The 14,969-nt window shown below is 44.2% G+C and overlaps 1 long non-coding RNA gene across 1 annotated transcript in view; it reads right to left on the reverse strand.

Annotated features, from left to right (window-relative positions):
* Positions 1-7,120: 7,120 nt before the first annotated feature.
* LOC141095142 (uncharacterized) overlaps positions 7,121-14,969 on the reverse strand; it is a 29,267-nt gene continuing 21,418 nt past the window's right edge. The window contains exon 3 of the long non-coding RNA XR_012233320.1: positions 7,121-7,446. This is a non-coding gene — a long non-coding RNA (uncharacterized lncRNA). The remainder of the gene's footprint in view (positions 7,447-14,969) is intronic.

Here is a 14,969-nt window from a genome sequence, read left to right on the forward strand (position 1 = left end):
GGACAGTCCTTGAAAGTAGTAGGGATCGATTTAAGTAGTAGGGGTCGATTTGCAATCTCCATGCTTTTCTCATAGTCAACTTTACATGATCTGTTGAAGAGTTGGAACTGCCAAAAATCTGTTCATCTTTGCACCGAAAGGAAAAACCAAAAATGTTGCTTATCAAAAGGCTCTTGAATGAGTTGAAAATAAAATGCTATCAATACTTGGGTAATCGTTTAGTTAATTTGTGTTGCAAATCTGTAGTGTTGAATATATGATGTGAAATGTTTTTATGTGCAATATAATCATTATAATTTGTTATAACTAACCACAGTTGGTTACTATGCCCAGGCAACGCCGGGCTCTTCAGCTAGTGGCATATAAACCAGTTAACTGACATGGACAAATACCTCTGTATCTATGCAAGTCAATGACCTGAGCGGTGCGAATGGCAGAAATGAGCACACAGTTTACGTGCTTTCTTGAGCAGCTCACCTAGGCCAGGATAGTGATGGAGAAAATGCTGTACCACCAGGTTGAGGACGTGAGCCATGCAAGTCACGTGTGTGAGCTTGCCTCGCCATAGGGCAGCACTGTTATCGCACACGGGCTTCCCTGGATGCAGGTTCAGCTGAGACAGCCATTGATCAAACTCACTGGAGAGTTGTCCACAACTCTTCAGCTATTTGACTGCAATCTTTAAGGCCTATCAATTTTAATACTGCTTGATTGCAGTGAGCCCTGGCTGCGCAGTACAGAGGTGGTGGGGATTCGCTCTGCACTGTTGGAATGCATGTCTCATTAAGGCAATGGTTGAGGGCACAGGTGGAGGTCCTAGAGGAGGCAGAACCAGTGGAGGAAGTGTGAATCACAGAGGTTTGTCCTGCAAGCCTTGGTGATTCCAAGACTTGTGGTGCAGCCCCTTCCCCGGCTGCCCCCACAGCCACCAGGGTCACCCAGTGCCCAGTCAGCAAGATGTAACGCCCTTGGCCATGCTTACTTGTCCAAGTGTCTGTGATGAAATTCACCATGGCAGACATATATTTATTCAAGGAACGGGTGATGTTGTCTGTGACATGCTGCGGTAGCACAGTCACAGCTTTCTTAGAGAAGTAATGGCAACTGGGCAGCTAGTGCTGGGGGACTGAGATGACCATCAGCATTCAGAAATAATCTGTATCTACCAGGTGGAAAGGCTTTGTCATGTGTAGAAGGAAACAATCTTTTACAGGACCACAACTGCGGTACCAAGGGCTGGCTGCGGTGCTGAGAGAGGGCGGAGTGCGGTGAATCAGACAAACTGTTGGACCGTGAGTGAGGTGCAGGCGGAGATGTTATGGTGGATAAATAAAGTTATGGTGTGCTTGTTCTCTGAGATTGTTCAAAAACAGCAGGCATGTCCCCTTCCCTTACAGCTGACGGGCTCTCACTCAGCCTGACTGGAGCCGGTAAAGAAGTGGAGGTTCTGCGGTCAGAGACCTGTGTGACAATACTTGGCACAGTAACAGAAGAGGAGGAAGAAGCAGCAGATTTGGTTGATGGGGTGGCTGATGGTTGTTGAGGTCTGCTGGTTCGCATTTTATCTCAGTGGGATTGTCACAGTAATGCATGTGAATGTTCATGATTGTAGTAGTCAAATTATTGCAATTTTTCCCTCTACTCAGTTTTTTTGCAATGTTGTCAGATAACTTGAATTGGCTCATCCTTTGCGGTGTCAAAAAAGGCCCAGGCTAGGCAACCCTTGTCACCCCTGCAAGCTGCATACTTGTGAGTGCTGCCTTCCACAGCCACAGTTGTGGCTGAGGATGCAGTGCTCGTCGTGGTTGAATTACCCCGTGTCTGCACCTTACGACGCAACATAACCTCCTCATCTTCCTCCTCCTCCACCTCCTCAGATGACCTACAAAGATGTGTGCCTCTGTGTTCACGCCAAGTGGGATCTACAACCTCATCATCATCCTCTGTGCTATCCCATTCCTCATCTTGATAGTCACCCTTCTCCTCTTCATGCCCTGACAGCACAGGACAGTCTGTGAGAGCCTCAGTTATCTGAGTCTCATCAGGATCACTTTTCTTCCCCCGGGGTTTAACGTCCAATGACAATGCTGCTCGGATCCTATTTCATCCTGCCCCAGATCCAAGCTAAAAAAAAGTTAGGGGATAGGTGCAAATAATTTCCTCTTCTTGACTCTTTGTAGTACACTTCTGAAACCTATGATATAGAATGCATGAACAGCTCTGCAGAATCCCCCATCTGTGGTTCCCTACAGTCACTTGGGTGGTTGGAGAGCTGTGACGCACGGGAAAGCAAGGGTAATAGGGGTGCCATCTCTGAGGATGAAGAGGAGGAGAGGCCACTGAAGCTGCACTTGCCATCCACTCGAGCATTTGCTCTTTCTGGCCCTCATCAACAAGCCATACTGCTGTACAGCTGAAGAAAGGTAGTGGAGTAAACCATCCAGTAACAAAAGTTGTCAGTTGTGTTTTTATAGGACATTACTGCGTGGGTTCACTAGTGCTTTCACCAACATTGCCACCTACCCCACGTACACATTGAATACCAAGCCTATTCCCCTTTCCACTACGACCTCGCTTTTTCCAGTCATGTTGCTCAGATAGTGTGGTAGGAGCACACTATTAGCAACAAAAAATTAGATTTTTTACTCTGCACCAGCTCTGCACACAGCTGAGTTTCAGTGGCACTAAATGACAGCGTGAAATATGGCATGCTGAATCACATTAGTAACAGAAGAGAGTATTTTTTTAGTGTGGATGACACCCGTATAACATAGATGATATGCTCCAAACATTTTCAAACTCAGATCTTGCCTTCACATGGCAGAATTTCACAACCACAAAATGAGAAGGTGGGATATGGTGGGGTGTATCATGTTTGTAGCAGAAAAATATAGTTTTTTTTTTTTACTGAGCAACAGCTCTGCACACAGATGAATTTCACAGCCATTATATGACAAGGTGGGATATGGCATGCTGTATCACGTTTAGCAACTAAAAAAATATTTTGAAAGGTCTACAAGTGCATGGAGCACAATAGAAGCAGTGCACAACACACTTCTATAAAATGTGCCCTGCTGTCTTTGTCTGTCTCACAAGAAAAACAAAATCTCCTGGGAGGTCAATTTCACAGCCTCACAGTACATTAGCTATCTAAACTATCTGATTTAGAAACGACCGCCTAGCTAACTAGCTAATATCTATCAGCAACTAGTCCCAGCATCAGGAGCAGCCTTTCCTGCTTTGCTATACTGACAAAATGGTGCTAAAACAACATGTCCGCTCTTTATATAGAGATGGATATGTAATTTTATTAGCCAATGGCATACGTCATTGTGTCTGAACATTGTGGATGTTTCCTGTGCCCTGATTGGCTAGCCACAATATGCACACATAAAGTTAGAAAAAAACAATTTACAAGGATGCGGCTCCTCTGAGCTCTCCTCTCATCATACACCACCATAAACATAGGCAAAGTGCTAAAAATAATTTAGTGGCAAGGCAAATATTTTCCAGCACTTTTACCGAATGTTACCGATTTTTCCAGATTTTATAAAAATTTGCTCGTTTCCGTTCACGAATCCAAATGTGCCATATTCGAGCTTATTTTATGTTTGGCGATTGTTTTTTCAAAAATATTATTCATCTCTAGTGGAGAGTTCTAATGAAGCCTCAGCGCCACCTTCTGGTGTTTAGGTTAGAGAGCTAGTTGATGGTGTGCCTTCATCGCCACCTGTTGGTCATTCGGTGCAATGCAGCAGAGTTTACTTTTTTTTATTGCAAACTTCATTAGAGGTTGTTCATCCAGAAGATAATTCGCACCAGGTCCTCAGAGTGCCCAGGATCACTTAAGATTGACCATTAGTAGGTTGTGGTGGTGAGCCTTCCGGTGACACATGCCGGTTGCATACTTTCACACATCACGTAAGGTAACCTGTGTACATCTGGGCTGCATGGTGGCTCAGTGGTTAGCACTGCAGCGCTGGAGTCCTGGGTTCAAATCCCACCAAGGACAACATTTGAAAGGAGTTTGTGTGTTCTCCCTGTGTTTGTGTGGGTTTCTTCTGGGTTCTCCGGTTTCCTCCCACATTCCAAAGACATACTGATAGGGAATTTAGACTGTGAGCACCATCGGGGACAGTGCCAATAATGTCTGTAAAGCGCTGTGGAATATGCTAGCGCTATATAAAAATAAAGATTATTATTATTATCTTTTAGTCCACAGGCTGTTGCAGTCGGGATCACAGTGTGAGGGGCCTGTAGTAGCATGGTCTGTTAGGGTTGGAGTTGAAGATGCAGAAGGACATGTTAGGAATTGGAAAGTGTCAGTAGAGACTGTGATGCAGACGGACAAGACCCGTTTTTGCTGACTTATGGACTTGGCAAAAGGAGCATGTACAATGGGGAAAATAAATATTTGATACTAGCTGAAGAGCCCGGCGTTGCCTAGGCATAGTAATCAACTGTGGTTAGTTATAACAAATTCTAATGAATATATTGCACATAAAAACCGTGCATCTAATCCTATCCTGTGTGATGCTGACTGCTGAGCTGTGTATATAATCCTATCCCATGTGATACTGCCTGCTGAGCCGTGTATCTAATCCTATCCTGTGTGATACTGGGCTCCCCCTGCAGTCTGTGTCAGAGGGTGGTCTGTGTTGGCATGGTAATAAATTGTGTTATTTCCAGCTTTACAGAAGGACGATAACACCATAGAAATGATAAGAATAATAGGCCTCAGTTACCACAACTGTCTACAAAGAAAACTGTTGCTGATGGCAACCAATCACAGCTCATTTTTCATCTTTTAAACAGCTCTGGGACAGTGTGGCGAGTTTTGAGTGGCGACTTTTGTGTTTCGACTTTTATGTGGCGAGGTTAGTGTATGTGTGGTGAAATGTGTGCTGAGGGTGGTATATGTGTTGAAGCACATGGTAGTGTGTGGCGCATTTTGTGTGTGTTCATATCCCCGTGTGTGGTGAGTATCCCATGTCAGGGCCTCACCTTAGCAACTGTACGGTAACTCTTTGGCGCCATCGCTCACATTCTTTCAGTCCCCCTTCTTCACATCTGGCAGCTGTCAATTTGCCTCGAACACTTTTCCTTTCACTTTTTCCCCGTTATGTAGATAGGGGCAAAATTGTTTGGTGAATTGGAACACGCGGGGTCAGAGAGGTCCGGCGCCTGCAAACTGCAGTACTCTGCTCTGCCCTCAACAGGGCAAAGCAGTACGCCTGCGCCGGAGCCGCGACAGGAAGCAAAGAAGAGGACGCATCGTTACAAGATGGGAGGCACCCGACCCGGACCGCGACACCCATCGGACCCGGACCGGACGCTATGTAACAGATGCATTAGCGCAGCCACCATTATGTAGCGCATCGCTAAGGCTAGTTTCACACTTGCTTTTTTTTGCAGCGCGTTTTTCCCGCAAAAAAACGCATAGAAAAAACGCATACAAAAGCATACAACTGCTGCGTTTTTTTCAAGCATTTTTATGAGCATGCATGAAAAAAACGCAGCGTTTTTAAGCGTTTGTATGCGTTTTTAGTGCGTTTTTACCGCGTTTGCGTTTTTTTCCAACATTTTTAGGTGGCCCCTCACACTACCCAAACCATGACTTTACTAACCCTAACCCTGACCCTAACCCTAACCCTAACCCTGACCCTAACCCTTAACCAAATCATACTTAACCCTAACCCAAACCCTAAACCCTAACTAACCCTAACCCTAACCCTAACCCTGACCCTAACCCTAACCCTAACCCTGACCCTAACCCTAACCCTAACCCTAACCCTAACCCTGACCCTAACCCTAACCCTAACCCTGACCCTAACCCTTAACAAAACCATACTTAACCCTAACCCTGACCCTAACCCTAACCCTAACCCTAACCCTGACCCTAACCCTTAACCAAACCATACTTAACCCTAATCCTGACCCTAACCCTGACCCTAACCCTAACCCTAACCCTAACCCTGACCCTAACCCTAACCCTAACCCTGACCCTAACCCTTAACAAAACCATACTTAACCCTAACCCTGACCCTAACCCTAACCCTGACCCTAACCCTAACCCTAACCCTAACCCTGACCCTAACCCTTAACCAAACCATACTTAACCCTAATCCTGACCCTAACCCTGACCCTAATCCTTAACAAAACCATACTTAACCCTAACCCTGACCCTAACCCTAACCCTGACCCTAACCCTAACCCTAACCCTAACCCTAACCCTAACCCTGACCCTAACCCTTAACAAAACCATACTTAACCCTAATCCTGACCCTAACCCTGACCCTAACCCTTAACCAAACCATACTTAACCCTAACCCTGACCCAAAACCCAACCCTAACCCTGACCCTGACCCTAACCCTAACCCTAAACCCCTTAACTAACCCTAACTCTAACCCAAACCCCTAAATTCCATGGTTAAAAAAAAAAACGCATATGCAAAAAAACGCTTACATGAGCATGCCAGTGCGCACATATGCGCATCCATAGGCTATAATGGCCATTTTTAGCGCAAAACGTGCGCATATGTGCGCATGCGCTTTTTTGCAGGGCCAAAAAATGCAACATGCTGCGTCTGGAAAATCCAATCGCACACCCCAAAAAAACGCAGCGCATGAAAATCGCATACATGCGCTTACAAGCGCGCAGGTATGCGCACCCATGTTAAATATAGGGGAAAAAACGCATGCGCAGGTTAGCGTTTTTTTCCAGCGCTAAAAAACGCAAATGTGAAACCAGCCTAACGCATGCCTTAATCAGCATACGTTCACCATGTGCCGTCATTCTGTGACGGACCCTCGGATGCGGGCTGCAGAGTTCGGGGGTCCGTCACCGCTAGCACAGACAGGGCAGCTGCGCTAGCGTGATTGCTAAACGCGATCACAAAATGAAAGTAGCGTTAATGCAGTCCGTCAACGCTATGCGTTGAAAGGACTGTATTAACGCAATGTGAGCCTAGCCTTACACCACCCACAGTCTCCTGTGGCTGGGGATGCCGAATTGGTGATGTGAAAATGTTGTGCAGTGACACACAACAGCAAATAAAAGTGGCAGCTCCCAACAGCTACAGAAAAAAATTAATAAATAAAAACATACTTAAACATGGCATTTTATATTGCTTATAAATAAATAATTATTTAATTAATAATTACCGGTATTCAAAAATCTAAATGGCAACAACTTCCTCTTAGCAACTTGAACTTTGGACATTGTATTGGTTTGGTTATTTCTGGAATTTCTCTGGGTTTTCAGCACTGGAGTCTTGTCATTCTTGTATGCTTTGCAGGGTTAATCTTGACACATCTTCACTTTCTATAGCCACCATAAAACTCCAAACAGTCCTTTACGCACAGAACATATATCAGGGTTATAGCATCCCGACCATTACTGTTCACCAACTTTTCATTGAAGCATTGATAGGAAACCACTGGAACCTGAAGAAAAGCAAACTTGATAATAACTCAGTCCATTTAGCATCATAGAAACATTTACTGCAGCATGATTGTCATTGATGGAAAGAATTATAATTAACTCATTCCCTTATTAATTACCGTAGTGTTTATTGCTTCATTTCCTTTGGGTGGAATATCTGTATCAGCTTTTTTTTCTTGAAACTTGTAAAAGTCACTTTAATTCAAAAATAGCATAAGTCTTCATTAGTGATGAGTGAACATGCTCGGATAAGGTGTTATCGGGTGCTAACCGAGTGACTTTGGCGTGCTGGCATATGTTCGAGTCTCCACACCTCCATGTCTCATGGCTAACAAACAAGCAATCTATGCATGTTTTGCGGCTGTCGAACAGTTGCAAGACATGCAGACGCGGAGACTGGAACATATTATTGGATCACACCGAAGACACTCGGTTAGCACCTGAGTTTGCTCGGAAAACACCTGGTCACAGGCAGAGCTTCTCACACTCTGCTCAGTGTGCTCTGGCTGGCATAGTGGCCAGTCGCATCATTGATGGGATGTTTTTGAAAATGAAAGGGTAAAAGAGGGTGAAGAGTTTTATTTCAAATAAAAGACTGTATACTTGCTGTGTTTTTATTACAATGTGACTATGGGGTTAGTAATGGGGGCGTCTTATAGTGGCATTACAAAGCTGACATCAACCCCACAACTATTACTCCACTTGCCGAACGCACCAAGGCAAGTGACAATATCAGAGCAAAGTGCCAGAATTGCGCCTTTTCTGGGGAGGCTGGGGGATGCTATTTTTAGGCTGGGGGGGCAATGTCTATGGCCCCTTATCAGTCTGAGAATTCCAGTCCCCCGCTGACTACTTTAGCTTGTCTGGTTGTCAAAAATGGGGTACCTGTTTTTGTTTTTTTAAATTATTAAAATAAATAATTAAAAAAACTATGTGGGGACCACTCTATATTTTGATAACAAGCCAAGATAAAGCTGACAAGATAAATTGGAACGGGTTCCGTTTGTACATACCAGCCCCTGATGCCAAAAATTCACATGATCATTCGTAAACATTGGCCATTACTTACCAGGACCTACCTCAACATCGAAGAAATTAAATCTCCAGTCCTTATGTGCACCAAGATACCTTGCAACATAAAAGAACATTAAGTGCAAGCAGAAATATGGAGCCTACAGAAACTACCTACCCAACATTTTCTGGGTACCAGGGGAAATGTGGGATATTCCCTTGTTCTAACTTCATTAAATCAACCCATGTCACGCATGCCCAAACAGGTAAAACATACCTCATTAAAGATATTTCACCTGTGACTCCAATTTTGTGGTGTAGGTGATAAATGTCCTGCAGTCTCTATTTTGGTGATACTACCTAATACGTGAGGGACCGTATTGATAGCAACAAATCAACCATCTGATGTGACAAAACATGGCTACCATTATCCCACTACTCCCATGCCAGAAACTCTGTATCACCACTATGCTTTCAGGTAACTGGACAGGTCCTAGGCACTGACGTGGTGGGAACCACATCAAACTACTTCCACAATGGGAAAACTTGTTACAATAATGTCCATAAAACAATAGAGTTGGACAGATAACTCAAACTAGTAAATAATACCAAGGAAAACAACCCAGAGTATAATCCAAAAATATAAATATTTATTCAAAAAATTCCATATAATAAAAATTGCATCGCATAACAGAGGCCACTATACCACAAAAATATGACACTGCCACTGGTATATATAATAAACCATGTTACAAAAAATTGCACAATTCCCTTTTCAATATGTATGTGCAAAATCTGCAATTATAATAAGGTATATGTGCAAAAAAAGTCTACAAAAACATGGGAAATGAAAATATGAAGTGTAAAAACTTATACAAATGTTTAATAAAAAGACCCCTTATAATAAATCATAATCACAAGTGCATAAATAAATAATTACGCGCATGTGACACACCTCCTGATAAAGTGAGACACGAAACGTGTGTTGGGGTGATTTTGACAGCCACTGGCTTGATGTAAGTCTCGTTTTACAAATGCTGCTATATGTATGGGATTGACTTTAGCCCCTATTTTCTTGCATCAGTATCCAGTTCCACTTATTTCACTTTGATGGGCACATTATTTATTTTGGGTATATTTGGCAAGTTTGTGCATATACATTGAGGTAATACACCCTTTTTTTGCACATGCATGTAATTATTTATTTATGCACTTGTCATTATGATTTATTATAAGGGGTAACAAAAATTAGCGTCAAAATGAGAAAACAAATCCAGAAAATCACCTTGTCTGATTTGGTAAGATTTATTTAGCAAATTATGGTGGAAAATAAGTATTTGGTCACCTAAAAACATGCAAGATTTCTGTGTCTCACAGACCGGTAACTTCTTTAAGAGTCTCCTCTTTCCTCCACTCATTACCTGTAGTAATAGCACCTCTTTGAACTTGTTATCAGTATAAAAGACACCTGTGCACACCCTCAAACAGTCTGACTCCAAACTCCACTATGGTGAAGACCAAAGAGCTGTCAAAGGACACCAGAAACAAAATTGTAGCCCTGAACCAGGCTGGGAAGACTGAATTTGCAATAGGCAAGCAGCTTGGTGTGATGAAATCAACTGTGGAAGCAATAATAAGAAAATGGAAGACATACAAGACCACTGATAATCTCCCTCAATCTGGGGCTTCACGCAAGATCTCACCCCGTGGGGTCAAAATGATCACAAGAACTGTGAGCAGAAATCCCAGATCCACACGTGGGGTCTATTGAATAATCTGCATAGAGCTGGGACCACCATAAGAAAGGCTACCATCAGTAACACACTACTCCCCCAGGGACTCAGATCCTGCAGTACCAGACGTGTCCCCCTGCTTAAGCCAGTACATGTCCGGGCCCATCTGAAGTTTGCTAGAAAGCATCTGGATTATCTAGAAGAGTATTGGGAGACTGCAATATGGTCTGGTGAAACCAAACTAGAACTGTTTGGTACAAACAAAACTCGTCGTGTTTGGAGGAGTCAGAATTCTGAGTTGCATCCAAAGAACACCATACCTACTGTGAAGCATGGAGGTGGCAACATCATGCTTTGGGGCTGTTTCTCTGCAAAGGGACCAGGACTACTGATTCGTGTACATGAAAGAATGAATGGGGCCATTTATCATGAGATTTTGAGTGCAAACCTCATCAGCATGGGAATTGAAGATGGAACATGGATGGGTCTTTCAGCATGATAATGATCCCAAGCACACTGCCAGGGCAATGAAGGAGTGGTTTTGTAAGAAGCATATGAAGGTCCTGGAGTGGCCTAGCCAGTCTCCAGATCTCAACCCCATAGAAAATCTTTGGAGGGATTTGAAAGTTCGTGTTGCCCAGCGACAGGCCCAAAACATTACTGCTCTAGAGGAGATCTGCATGGAGGAATGGGCCAACATACCACCAACAGTGTGTGCCAACCTTGTGAAGACTTACAAAAAACATTTGACCTCTGTCATTGCTAACAAAGGATACATAACAAAATATTGATATGAACTTTTGTTCATGACCAAATACTTACTTTCCACCATAATTTGAAAAATAAATCAGACAAGGTGATTTAATGGATTTGTTTTCTCATTTTGACTCTCATAGTTGTGGTCTACCTATGATGTCAATTACAGGCCTCTCTCGTCTTTTTAAGTGGGAGAACTTGCACAGTTGGTGGCTGACTAAATACTTTTTTCCGCAATGTACACTGGAATACCTTATGATCCTACAACACAACATACTTTCCTATTATACAACCCAGTCTTCAGCACATGCACGTGGGTCGCCCTCCCAGGGCTGTGGGGTACTCGGTACCGGGCCGGTGTCAGCGGGATGTGTCACAGCGGCGGTGACCCGGTCCGTGGCCCTGGGCGCCCAAGTAATGGGGGAATTGAAATGGTGAAATGTAATTGTTTGAATGAATAGTTTGTGACGCCACCTGTGATGCTCGGCAAGTGAGATGTTAAGCCAACGCTGCATGCAGATCCTCTGGGGCTGGTGGTGTGTTGCAGCCAAGATGGTGAAGCTCCCCACAGGTGGAGCTGTAGTCCCAGGGCAGTGTAGATGTACGGGTAGAGGTGAGGCAGAGGCAGTGTAGAAGCAGGTACCCAGATGTAGCGGTACAGGGTGTGTTGGCGCAAGAATAAATGGAGGACTCCAAGGCTTGTACTTCCAAAGCTTTACTCACAGTCTGTAGTACACACAAGTGCCTGCCTCCGTGCTGTGTCCTCCGGGTCAGGGACTCAGTCAACCTCCAGGTCAGATGGAATGCTCCCTTCCAACACTCCACCAACATGTGCCTTTCTGAACATCTCCTCTTATAGTGCCTTTGGTGTGAAGTATTCCTAGTACTGAGTTACACTGGAGTTCCTCCTGACAGATGTTCCCAAGAACTATACTTGTACAGCAGACAGCTGTAGCCTGCTTCGGGGACTCCTTTCTCCTAAGTCTCGGCTCACTATCCAAGTTGCTGTTGTGCCCCCAAGTCTTAGATGGGAGTAGTGCATTTACAGCCCACTACTCCACCGGTGTCTGCTTTAGGACCCTTAGCAGACCCAGGTCACTGAGATCTGCTGCAGCACCTCCTTCCTCCATCCCTCTCCCAGGGATCTTCACTCCTCACTCTCTCCACTCAACTGACTGACTGACTGAACTTCTAAACCTTCCCACTCTTTTATGCATTCTAACTCCACCCGCCTCCCAGCACGTTTCGTGTTCCAAGCAGGGAGCCACCAAAGGTGCTCTGCTACACTCCAAGCAGGGAGCCGCAATGTGGCTTTGCTACACTACTTTGTGATGATGGGTGCAGGTGTTGGAATGTGGTCAGGAGCCTCCAACTTACCTGGATGGTGGGGCACCACACCTCAGGAGGAGGTGCAGTACCTATGTGGCAACTGAACCCTCAGGGGCGCCACACTGGATCTTCACTCGCCCCATGGTAACACTCCGTGACATGGTCCATTACTCCCAATAGGTGATGTATATGATCTACATCACCCTAACCTCGTCGCGCTGACCCTACGTCATGATCAGAGTGATACTCCACTGAAAAGTGTGGACTACGTGACACCCTTCCAGTCCAGTGAACAGCACTACCATTTTTATAACAGCTTCCTCACATCAGGCATACATGATCTAGGCACAGGAGTGAGTTTCCTCTCCCACATTATACAGGGTATTTAATCTAACTGGCATATATTGATGGGTGTACTTTTCTATCCCGTTTACTACTTCTAAAAGCACTACTATATACTTAGAACTCCAGATGTCCACTAAGAAGTTATATTTGTTGTTATCTTTATTCTGCTGTTTTATTTTGTGCTCTACTTGGCTCCGTATTCTCTGCCCTATTTCCATTACCTTCCATGCTGTCCTACATTTATTTCTGCTCTGTGATTCACTCTGTGTTACATTCTTTCTTAATTCATTTAGGCTAGGTTCACAATAGCGTTTCAGTCCGCAGAGTGGTGCTGCGTACTTCTTTCCTTAAGCTCCACCTACTTCCGCATGCGTCCTGCGTACCTATCTTTAATATGGTGTACGAAGGGACATGCGTTGTATGCGGATGCGCCTGCGTGCGTCGTTTTGACGTGCCCGCCGAACACATGGGGACGCAACATGTTGCGTTCAGAGGGCACTTCAAAACAACGCACGCGGACGCATCCGCATACATCGCATGTCCCTGAGGACACAATGTTAAAGATAGTTACACAGGACTCATGTGGAGGTAGGCGAAGCTTAAGCAAAGACGTACACAGCACCATGCTGCTGACTGAAATGCTAATGTGAACCGGCCTTAGTCTATTCGAAATGGTATGCATAATCTGACCACTTATGGTGATACTGGACCCAGCTAGCAAGTCATATTTCAGTAATTGTACTCTCCACCCATTATGGACATCTTATACATCTGTATATATTACTGTATTTTATATCATGGCATTTATGATACATTTATCTCCCTATCAGCATCAGACTAGAGCACTTTGGGCCCATCAGAGAAAATCATTCTTGGGGCCCACTATGTAGCTACATAGAAATAAATACAAGACCACCAATTGTGTGGTAAAACACGCTAATATCAGGGTATAATGTAAGGTAGTACATGTCTTAATCATGTAGAGGGGTTGGGGTAGACCCCTCATAGAATATAATGTAGCCTCGCTCATATAATATAATGTAGCCTCCCTCATAGAATATAATGTAGCCTCCCTCATGGAATATAATGCAGCCCCCCTCATAGAATATAATGTACCCTCCCTCAAAGAATATAATGTAGCCTCCCTCATGGAATATAAAGCAGCCCCCTCATAGAATATAATGTTGCCTCCCTCATAGAATATAATGCAGTCCACCTCATAAAATAATGTATCTCCCCTCATCATCAAATGATCTTCCTTCCTCAGGGGCCCCCTTATCTTCCTGAGGAAGGAAGATCATTTCCAAAACGTACGTCGGGTCTGCTGAGCTTGAGATTCAGTGTCTCTCCCATTCCCCCCTGGTATGTTTTACTAATGTTTTTGTGTTCTTGTAACTTCATCTTTTATTATCTGGCCGTCCAGTTGGGGATTTTACCCCCTATTGCTTTCTAACTGGTCCGCTTGTTACTTTTTTTGTTACAATTTTTGACACTAATTCATCTACACCACCAGGCGTTTACTTTTGATAATGGGTAGAGTGAGCAATTTGACACTGTATACCCTTTAGCTCCGCTTTTTCTTGTGTCACCTGTGTTTGCCATGGTTTGTGCTATTTTTACCTGTGCTATTTAATAAAGATTTGCGACCTTATACCATACTCTGGACATCTATGCACTGATTTCCTTTTGTAGTTTCTTATCAGCAAAAAGAGGCAGATTCTGGGCTCGGTCTCTGTTCTCCACCATTGGATACAACATTACTGGACTTATCGCAGCTAGACACACTCACTGAACAAGTGGGTATCCTACTGCACAACGAGGCAGATTCCGGGCTCGGTCTCTGTTCTCCACCATTGGATACAACATTACTGGACTTTCCGCAGCTAGACACACTCACTGAACAAGTGGGTGTCCTACTGCACAACGAGGCAGATTCCGGGCTCGGTCTCTGTTCTCAACCATTGAGTACGATGTTACTGGACTTTCTGCAGCTAGACACACTCACAAAACAAGTGAGTTTCCTACTGCAGAACTAGACAGATTCCGGGCTGGGTCTCTGTTCTATACCACTGGATATATTTACTGGACATTCCACAGCTAGACGCACTTATGGATAAAGTGAGAAACTTGCTGCATGCAAGAAAGATTCCGGGCTCGGTCTCTGTTCTCATCAGTGGATAAAATATTTCATGGGCTTTCTGCAGCTAGATATAATCATAATCTCATAATTATCTGCTGCACAATGAGGCAGATTCTGGGCTCAGTCTTTGTTCTCATCAATGAACATCTACAGCTTAAGGGAAGTGCAGCCTTTCAGCCATGGTTCCCTAGAAGTTTCCTCCACTGGAGGG

This window comes from Dendrobates tinctorius, unplaced genomic scaffold, assembly GCF_039654945.1.
Source record: "Dendrobates tinctorius isolate UK_male_01 unplaced genomic scaffold, ASM3965494v1 ptg000067l, whole genome shotgun sequence".
In the NCBI taxonomy this organism is placed as follows: domain Eukaryota; kingdom Metazoa; phylum Chordata; class Amphibia; order Anura; family Dendrobatidae; genus Dendrobates; species Dendrobates tinctorius.